This window comes from Orcinus orca, chromosome 2, assembly GCF_937001465.1.
Source record: "Orcinus orca chromosome 2, mOrcOrc1.1, whole genome shotgun sequence".
Lineage (NCBI taxonomy): Eukaryota > Metazoa > Chordata > Mammalia > Artiodactyla > Delphinidae > Orcinus > Orcinus orca.
The window spans coordinates 120,519,662-120,530,238 of record NC_064560.1 but is presented as its reverse complement, the minus strand read 5'-3'; positions in this window follow the sequence as shown (position 1 = coordinate 120,530,238).

Here is a 10,577-nt window from a genome sequence, read left to right as displayed (position 1 = left end):
TTTTAGCTTTATTGCTAACCATAATCAATGCCTGGCCATTGATTATCACCAACCTTTTTATACATAGAAGGAGCCGTGGGTACCCCTCCTTACCTCTCCACCCCTAGCATATTATTGTCAGGTTGAGTTAATGTTCAACTAGGAATTACTTAGTGTGATGGGGAGGTAAAAAGATAGGGACATTTAATTTTTCATTATTCTCTTCCTTGCCATAATTAGCGAAGGTGTAAGTATTAACACCTCTGATCTAGACATGAGTTGAAACTATCATTCATAAACTTGTTGCCATGGAGGCCACATTCTTCAAAAATAATGACACTGGACCACTTCATCCAGCATCTTAATTTGTTCATATTTTGGCTGCTAAGCTTTCTGCTTTTCTGCTATTGTAATATAAACAATTGAGCTCCATTAGTTTGTATTATTTTTCATTAACTTTAGAACTGTTAGGTTGAAATTGAACAATGTATTTTCTTGGTTATTCTTTCTCTCTCTTTTTCCCCCCTTTTTAAATGCAGTTGGCTTTTTTCCTCCCCTAAATAAATAATTTTTTTATTTCAGTATTTTCATTGTAATCATGGTTATAATTGACAGCTTTATAATACCGGGGGGCACAGTTGAGGTCTCTTTTTCTTTTCAAACACTTCTCAATCCACAGCAAGGGCTGTTTTTCTTTGTTTCTTTGCTGTCTGAGAAGAGGCAGAAGATCAGAGAGAGTTCCTGGCGGTGGTAGAATATTACATTCCATTGTAACTAGTGGTTTACATAGACTGTGCAACTAAATAGTCTGTGAAAACAATTCAAAATGACTTTTCCTTTTCCTGTGAAAATCCAACATTTTCATAAACTCAAGGAAACGTATGGTTTTGAAAACCTGAAATATTTGTATCCACTTTTTAATTGTTGATGTGACGATGTCAAACCACCATGCTGGATATTTTTAGTACCTATCCCCATGACTGATGTTGTGTGTAGAAATAAGAAGTAAGGGTATCACTCCTGGCAGGACTGGAGTGAATTAGAAATTCCGTTTTCAAGACATTTTAAAATATTCACTTTTTAACCTCCTTTTAAAGCTACTTCTTGCTGTATTTTGCAAGGGTGGGGATTTAATGCATGATGCCTACACATGTGTACATAATATTCTCTACATTTTGTCTTTAATATTCCTTGGTTTTTAATTATTAAAGATAAGTATTTGAATTATAAATATTCTAGTTATACAGGAATAGGCAAAGCAGGCATATACCCTCAGGCAAAATTCTTCCATTATCCATAATCCTTCTGCCTCCTGCCTCCGTTTCTCAGCTTCCTATCTTTATGTCGCCTCAAAAAACACACAGAGGCATTCTTTTAAACCAACCTTCTCCTCCCCACTTAAACCATAGAAATCCCTTCTCAATATGTATAGAGGCCTCTTCCTTGAAGTGGGATGTCATACTTGTCCTAAATATAATAAAGTGCTATCTTCAAGGCATTTCTGCATCCAAAACACTCCCCAGAAACCTGCTGAGCCCTCCCATCTAACCAGTCTGAATGTCACAAATCATAGCCAGAAACTGCTTTATAGTGAATCATTAACATTGTCAGGAATGACTTGGCAGAGAGAAAAAGCTTTCCATTATTGAACTGAGGGAGAATATACAAATGACAGCATTGCCACTCCACTCCTATTGTTTTATAAAGCTCAGAACTGATTAGTAAGAGTTTATTACAGAGGAATACGACTATGCATTTCACACAGAGCACGCGTTGTGCTAGGTATTTTTGTATGTTTGCCCTTACATTTCTGGAGCTTCGTCGTCTATGTAAATGTTTTGTTTTAAAAATTCTGCTTGCAGTGCTGAGTGAAGTTTTATAGGATGAATAAAGGTATTAAAATGGGCATATGGATGTATGCAAAATAGCTGACATGATTATGTGTAGGTGAAAGCCATTTTCTGAGGCCACTTGCCTGGGATCTGGATCTCAGTCCTCCTGATCTTTTGCCCAGCAGGATGACCAAAAAGGACAGGATGCTTCACTAAGGATGGGCGAGAATGAGTTTGGATGAATGTTCTCTGTCTTATCTGAGCTTACATTCTCCAAAGCCAGAACGGTTAATAAAGAGTTGATTGCCTAATATTCCTTTGCCTCCTTTACCTTGTGTTTACGTGTATAGTGGATATGGTGGTGCACAACTAGATTCCCACTGGGATGCAGGCACTCATTCCCCAGGGGCCAGAGTGTTCCTCGCCACTGGCTTACTGTTGAGTGATCTTCTAAGAATTGCCCATGGCCAAAGGGAGTTTATCTTTCCCAAAGTTACAACCCTTCCCCAGGTCCAGCGTCCCCATGACTAAACCATGCCTCTAGATAGCCTCATCCACCAGAGGGCAGACAGCAGAAGCAAGAAGAACTACAATTCTGCAGCCTGTGGAACGAAAACCACATTCACAGAAAGACAGACAAGATGAAAAGGCAGAGGACGATGTACCAGATGAAGGAACAAGATGAAATCCCAGAAAAACAACTAAATGAAGTGGAGATAGGCAACCTTCCAGAAAAAGAATTCAAAATAATGATAGTGAAGATGATCCAGGACCTCGGAAAGAGAATGGAGGCAAAGATAGAGAAGATGCAAGAAATGTTTAACAAAGACCTAGAAGAATTAAAGAACAAACACCTAGAAGAATTAAAGAACGAACAGAGATAATGATACAATAACTGAAATGAAAAATACACTAGAAGGAATCAATAGCAGCATAAACGAGGTAGAAGAATGGATAAGTGACCTGGAAGACAGAATGGTGGAATTCACTGCTGCAGAACACAATAAAGGAAAAAGAATGAAAAGAAATGAAGACAGCCTAAGAGACCTCTGGGACAACATTAAATGCAGCAACATTCGCATTATAGGGGTCCCAGAAGGAGAAAAGAGAAAGAAAGGACCAGAGAAAATATTTAAAGAGATTACAGTCGAAAACTTCTCTAACATGGGAAAGGAGCTAGCTGCCCAAGTCCAGGAAGTGCAGAGAGTCCCAGGCAGGATAAACCCAAGGAGAAACATGCTGAAACACATAGTAATCAAGTTGACAAGAATTAAAGACAAAGAAAAATTATTAAAAGCAACAAGGGAAAAATGACAAATAGTATACAAGGGAACTCCCATAAGGTTCACAGCTGATTTCTCAGCAGAAACTCTACAAGCCAGAAGGGAGTGGCACGATATATTTAAAGTGATGAAAGGGAAGAACCTACAACCAAGACTACTCTACTCGGCAAGGATCTCATTCAGATTTGACGGAGAAATCAAAAGCAAAAGCTAAAAGAATTCAACACCACCAAACAATCTCTACAACAAATGCTAAAGGAACTTCTCTAAGTGGGAAACACAAAAGAAGAAAAGGACCTACAAAAACAAACCCAAAACAATTAAGAAAATGCTAATAGGAACATACATATTGATAATTACTTTAAATGTGAATGGATTAAATGTTCCAACCCAAAGACACAGGCTCACTGAATGGATATAAAAACAAGACCCATATATATGCTGTCTACAAGAGACCCACTTTAGACCTAGGGACACATACAGACTGAAAGTGAGGGGATGGAAAAAGATATTCCATGCAAATGGAAATCAAAAGAAAGCTGGAGTAGCTATACTCATATCAGATAAAATAGACTTTAAAATAAAGAATGTAACAAGAGACAAGGAAGGACACTACATAATGATCAAGGGATCAGTCAAGAAGAAGATATAACAATTATAAATATATATGCACCCAACATAGGAGCAACTCATTACATAACACAAATGCTAACAGCTAGAAAAGAGGAAATCAATAGTAACACAATAATAGTGGGGGACTTTAACACCTCACTTACACCAATGGATAGATCATCTGGACAGAAAATTTACAAGGAAACACAAGCTTTAAATGACACAATAGACCAGATAGATTTAATTGATATTTATAGGATATTCCATCCAAAAACAGCAGATTACACTTTCTTCTCAAGTGCACATGGAACATTCTCCAGGATAGATCACATCTTGGGTCACAAATCAAGCCTTAGTAAGTTTAAGAAAATTGAAATCATATCAAGTATCTTTTCCGACCACAATGCTATGAGATTAGAAATCAATTTACAGGGAAAAAAACGTAAAAAGACACAAACGCATGGAGGCTAAACAATTCGTTACTAAATAACCAAGAGATCACTGAAGAAATCAAAGAGGAAATCAAAAAATACCCAGAGACAAATGCCAATGAAAACACGACAATCCAAAACCTATGGGATGCAGCAAAAGTAGTTCTAAGAGGGAAGTTTATAGCAATACAATCCTACCTCAAGAAACAAGAAAAATCTCAAATAAACCATGCCTCAACTGGCAATGTTTCTGATGGACCATCCCAAGTTCAGAACTCCTCATGGGATTGGCTGTGGTCTCCGCTGTGACTGCACTGCAATTCAACATTTCTCTCTGACAAGCGCTGATTCTCTCACTTCCTTACACATATGATATCCAAGAGCATTCTCCAGTAAACCACTCGTATACAAATCTCAAGTTCAGAGTCTGTTTTACAGGAAACTCAACCTATGACAGTTGATACTAGGGATGGTCCTAGGAGGTAGGCTCTAAAATGAAATTTTGGAGTTGAATTATCTACTCACTGGCTGGTGACTAGGACACCATTGCTGGCGGTAGGTAGGGTATCAATAGTCTTGAGATGCCACAGCGGTGCAATTGTTAAAATTTTCACTGATCTTGAATTGTGATGGGATATTATTAGCAGGAGAAAATGCATTGCAAGGTGTAATATCACAGGCATTTGAGAGTTTAGGGGTAAATAGTAATTAAAAGACTACAAAATTACATAGCTGTTGCCGCAAGCTATCCATGCATTGGAGAAGACATGAAAGGCTGAGGGTGATTAATCACCAAATTAAGGTAAAGTATTAAGGCTCCCTTGGCAGCATATAAAGAGACTCCCACTTCCTGTAGCTGGAAAGTAAAACATCTGAGGACCTGACTTAGGACGTAATAATGAAAGTAGATTACCTCCAGAGAAGGTTGAAATTTTAACTCCAAGTTGTCTCTGACAAGATTTGGGCCAGGAGTGGGACACTGGGTCAAATAAGCTTCGAAATCTTGAATCTCCAGATTATCGCGACCCTCTGAGCCTGCAGAAGTAGCCTATACCTCCCTGCTAAAAGTGAATGTTTCTCCCTTATTTGAAGAAGATAACATGTGTCCCTTCCCTCAGAATCTATTCCCAACTCCCCTCCTGGTTACCAAAACAATAACAAGGATTAAGTCACAGCATATTCCAGCTGGGGAAGTGTTGGGCTTGCAAGATTTGGGCAATGTGTACCTGTTTGACCCAGGAGAGTATGTATGGAAATGGGATCCTCGAGGTCCTGAATTAAGGGGGCAGAACATAAAGTTTGAAAGGAGAGAATTCATTGATATAGGACCACTGTTCTGTGATAAGGGTGTAATACTCTGTCAAAGGCTGTAAGAGAAGGAGCAAATATACTACTTTTAAGTTTAAAGAAACTGACAATCCACACCAAGTGAAGCAGAAAGTACCATGGGTGGTGGCGGAAGAAGGGATCAAAAGACCCAGAGAAGTGGGAATCCTATAGTGGATGTACATAAGGCTCAAACCCACCACCTGAATGTGTTCTGTGGGAGGACCTGGATGAAACTCTGTTTACCAAAATAAGGAATGAATTGGTGAGAGGGACAGGAGAATCATTGAAATGCTCAGTGTCTGTCCACTGTAAATCAGGGCTCATGGTAGGAGATGCTATTATAAAAATAGTTTCCTTGAAATAATAGGGATGATAAGATACAGAAATACTAGAGGCCAAGTGGTGGCATATTATCATCAGCAGCAAGGTATGTGCAATTCTCATAATGAGTGACAAGGCTGGAAGTGCAGCCAAGGAGACCTTACCTGCAGAGAGCTATGGAGATGGTTAACAGAACCTGGATCACTAAGGGCAAGAGAGATGGGTAGTTGACAAGGGAATTGCTAAATCTGTAAAAACAAAGGAATTCAGGGACGGATGATCATAATGCTGAAAACAACTCCCCCAATAATAAGTCATGATCACTTGTCCAGTTTCTGTACCTGAGCCAGTTTACAGACCCAAAATTCCTTAGGGAGGACCCTACCACACCATAAAGAGTACATGGTTCTCTTTGCCTTTTCCCAAGGGGACTTTTGACTCATTTACTTGGGTAGCTATTCACTGGGGAAGGGGAATACCCAGATATTTTTAGGGTTGTTGACCTAAACCCAAAGCCTTGTTTATGACCCACTTAGCATGAAGGTATCTAGGGCCAGGAAATAAATAAAGTTCTGGCTCAGATATAAGCTCAGAATGGGTCCACTGGGTCCATGGACTAACTCAAAGGTCACTTTTGGAGTCTCAGAATATATACTTGGAACAGACATTTCTTGGTATTTGGTAGAACTCCCACATTTTTTCCTTGGTCTGTGGGATTAGCCCCATCATAGCAGGGAAGCCAAGTAGAAGCCTCTGAAACTGCCTTTCATCCTAGAAAATAAAGCAAATGAAAAAATATATACTAGGGTGAGTGGCAAGAATTAGTGCCACCATTAAAGACCTAAAGGACAAGGGATGGTGGTCCCATTGGTACCCTTATTTAATTCAGCATTCTGGCTTTTACAAATACCAGACTGATTCTGGAGGAGGATGACACTGGACTAGTGAAAACTGCTAGAGTAAGAATATATATGGACTCACTGATGGTGGCAAAATGCTTCCATGTTTGGTTAAGGTCCTGGAAAGAGAAAGATTGGAAAGGTAGACTCAAGAAGTTTTGGGGAAGAGGCATTTATACGGACATATGAGTATGGTCACAGAGTGCGAAAACCTTTATATCACATGTTGATATTCACCAGAGAGAATCACTACGGAAGATGTACCAAATGACCAAATAGATAGAATAATGAGCGAGTGGACACCAGCCAGCCTCTGTCATTGGCTGCCCGAGTGCTGGCACAATGTACACATGAACAGAATAGCCACGATGGCAGGGATGGGAACTATGTGTGAGCCCAGCAGCGTGAAATCTCATTCACCAAGGCTGATATAGCTACTACTACTGCCGAATGTGAAATCTGCAAGCAAAAGAGACCAGTGCTAAGCCCTCAATACAGCACCAATTCTTGGGGAGATCAACAAGCCACTTGTCAGCAGGTTGATTACAATGGATCCTTTCGACCCTAGAAGGGCAACAATACATCTTGATTAGAATAAATAATGTTCCAGATTTGGATATGCCTTTTTTCAGTCCACAGGGCCTGTATCAGTTTTCTAAGCTGCATTACAACTTACCACAAATTTAGTGGCTTAAAATAACACATTTATTATCACATTTATAACACATTTATTATCTCACAGTTTCTGTAGGTCAGAAGTCTAGGCATGAGTTAGCTGGGCTTTCTGCTGCAATGTGTCACCAGGTTGCACTACAAATGTTGACCAGGGTCCTGATCTCATCAGTGGCTTGACTGGGGAAAGATTATTTACAATCAGTGCCACTATCTGAAGGCCTACGAGGTATTTAATATTCTGACACAGGATTTCACACCACACTGCATCAGATTGTGCTTGTGTGCAGTGGACACATAGCCATGGGGTTCACTGGTTCTATCAAAGACTATACCACTTAGGATCTGCTGGTCCATAAAGCAATGAAACAGCTTTTTGAAGATATGTCTAAGGCATCAACTTGGAGATGATACCTTGAGAGAAAAGATCTCCATCCTGCATGATGCAGTATATAACCTAATCAATGACAATTTTATGATACTATGTACCCAAAATGTAGAATACATAGGCCTGGAAACCAAGGGTAGATGCAGGAGTGGACTTTTTAAAACATCAGTCCCAGTGACCCATGGGACTTTGTCCCCACAACTCTGCAAGTCTTGAGGTGCTGGTTTACAAAAGGGAACACTTTCACCAGGGTATATAGTAAGAGTCCCATTAAACTTTAAGCTATGACTGCCACCTGGTCACCTCATACCCCCTGTGCCAGGAGAACAACAGGCAAGAAAAGAATCACTATTCTGGCAGGGCTAATTGACTCTGATCATTAGGAGGAGGTAGGGCTGCTATTACACAATGGGGACGGGAAAAATACATTTAGCACTCCGTTTGTACTCTCCTCTCCAGTGGTGATGGTAATCAAAGATGGGGACCTGCCAGACGAAACAAGAACACAAACTTGAAAAGATATCTCTACCCTCATGTTCATAGCAGCATTTTTTACAAAAGCCAAGACATGGAAATAACCTAAGTGCCATTGACAGATAAATGGATAAAGAAGTTGTGGTATATACACACAAGGGAATATTATTCAGCCATAAAAATGAGAAAATCCTGCCATCTGTGGCAACATGAAACTTGAGGGTGTTATGCTAAGTAAAATAAGTCAGGCAGAGAAAGACAAATATGTATGCTATCACTTATATGTAGAGTCTTAAAAAAAAAACTCATAGAAAAACAGATCAGCTTTGTAGTTACCAGAAGTGGGCGATGAGGGATGGAAGAACTGGAGGAAGGTGGTTGAAAAATACAAACTTTACTAGGAGTGTAATGCACATGATGACTATAGTTAACACTGCTGTATGGTATATAGGAAAGTTGTTAAGAGAACAAATCCTAAGAGTTCTCATCACAAGGAGAAAAATTTTTATTTCTTAAAAAAAATTTTTTTTAAAGTATTGTATCTACATGAGATGCTGGATGTTAACTAAAGTTATTCTGGAAATCATTTTATAATATATGTAAGTCAAACTTTTATGCTGTAAAGCTGAAACTCATACAATCATGTATATTCATTATATCTCAATAAAACTAAAAAAATTACATCCACATTCATATGCTAATAAATATTTTCACAAATGACAATGATGAGAAGGAATGGATTTATAGAAAGAATTGTAATTCTACTTGGAATTTTTCCTGCCCCCCCACCAAATAAAAGATGGGGATTTGATCTAGGTCACTCTCTCTGCCATCCCCACTGGTCCGCCAGCACCAATAGGGATAATAATTGTGGGTGAGGGGAGTCTAGAATGGGTAACAGAGGAGGGAGATTATGAGTATTAACTGTAGCCATGAGACTCGCTGAGACAGTAGGCTCTAGTTTTTCTTGCTAAGCTTCCTCTTGTTAGTTTCTTCAGGAAAAAAAGGTTACTGAGAATCCTGGAGGAGCTGCTTCCAGATGTGGTGAACTTATTATCTGAAGCAAGTGAATGTGAGTGGTTACAGACATTGACTGTAGTTGACTGTAGTGGATACTGGGGGTTGCTGCTCAGATTCCCCCTTCAGGACAAAGACCGTCATTCCCCAGCTGCCAGGAGTGTTGCCACCTGATGACTCTCAGCTGAGTTTAATCTAGGGTTTGTGTTTGGCCAAAGGCAACCACTTTGCCTGGGGTAATAGCTCCCACCAATGACTGGTCAACGTAGGAGGACCAATGGTCTGGCCCTTTTGACTCAATTTGGGACATCTATGAAGGCCCATCCCAGATTCACAGCACTAGTGGGACTGCTGAGGCCTCTGTTGCAATCTAATCGCACTTCAAATCTCCCTCTGCTTCCTTCACTCCCCTTACAGGTCTTTCACTGGAAAGCAATTCCCAAATAAACCAACTGCATGCAAATCTCTGTCTCAGATCTGCTTTTGGGGTGTGTGACCTCCAAAAACAGGGGACTCCTAGAGTGAAGATTCCTGATAGAATGAACTGGATTGTTTACTAAAACAAAACTGCCCACCCATTGGTCTCTCTTCATTGATTTGACTGGCCACTGTTCTGGCAGGATACATCCTGGGCCTAAACTCCTCTATGGGAATATAGTCATAAGTTACTGAAGATATTTTAGAACCATTTTAAAACTCAGAATATTATTCAATATTTTTCTTTCATTTTGTTTTAGTGAGACAACATAGGTTAATGCTAAGAAATGTTGCATTCTCTCTGCCTATTAAGTGTAAGTAAAGGAAGCTGTTTTGATCGGTATGTTTTCTACAAACATGTATATTATGTATATGCTGTACATTAAATTTACCACCTTCATAAAAGGCAACTGCACCACATCTTGTATATCTAGCTGTCCTCAAAGATAAATACATATTGAACTACAAGTTGTTAAATGCAACACAAGAGTGCCATCCTGTGTAACACTCAGCTAGGCAAAGGCAGAGAGAACTCACCTGATTTGACACCACTGGCCCTGCTTCACCATCTTGCTCTTGGCAGAATTCCCACTGAAGTTCATACAGGCTTTGCTAGAGCAAGGACCATACGATGGAGTTCACGAATTTTCTCCAGTGGAAATATAAGTCAGACTTTTTCCTTGGGCTCTGTTTACATTTGAGTATATTTTCATATGAAAATCTAGATGTAGGCAGAGCCTGGAAGAAACCAAGTGGATAAAAAGCATCAGAAGGACATCATTCTCCGCTGGGAACCAATTGGGTTGCATTTGCACGTTTTTGACATGGTTCTCAGTATCATATAGAGTGTACCAAACTCCTTT